The sequence below is a fragment of the Chrysochloris asiatica genome, unplaced genomic scaffold (genome assembly GCF_000296735.1).
Source record: "Chrysochloris asiatica unplaced genomic scaffold, ChrAsi1.0 scaffold00071, whole genome shotgun sequence".
NCBI lineage: Eukaryota > Metazoa > Chordata > Mammalia > Afrosoricida > Chrysochloridae > Chrysochloris > Chrysochloris asiatica.
The window spans coordinates 113,218-113,461 of record NW_006408589.1 but is presented as its reverse complement, the minus strand read 5'-3'; positions in this window follow the sequence as shown (position 1 = coordinate 113,461).

The following is a 244-nucleotide window of genomic DNA, read 5'->3' as shown; positions in this document are numbered from 1 at the left end:
TATGTGCCGTGGAGTCGGTTCTGACTCATAGCGACCCTGTACAGGGTTTCCAAGGCTGTAAATCTTTACGGGAGCAGAAAGCCTCATCTTTCTCCCGCATACATATAGAGAGATGTATTATTTATTGACTATGCATAGGCATTCAACTGTGTGGATCATAACCAAGTATAGATACCATTGCAAAGAATGAGTATTTCAGAACACTTAATTGTGCTTATGTGGAACCTGTACATAGACCAAGAGG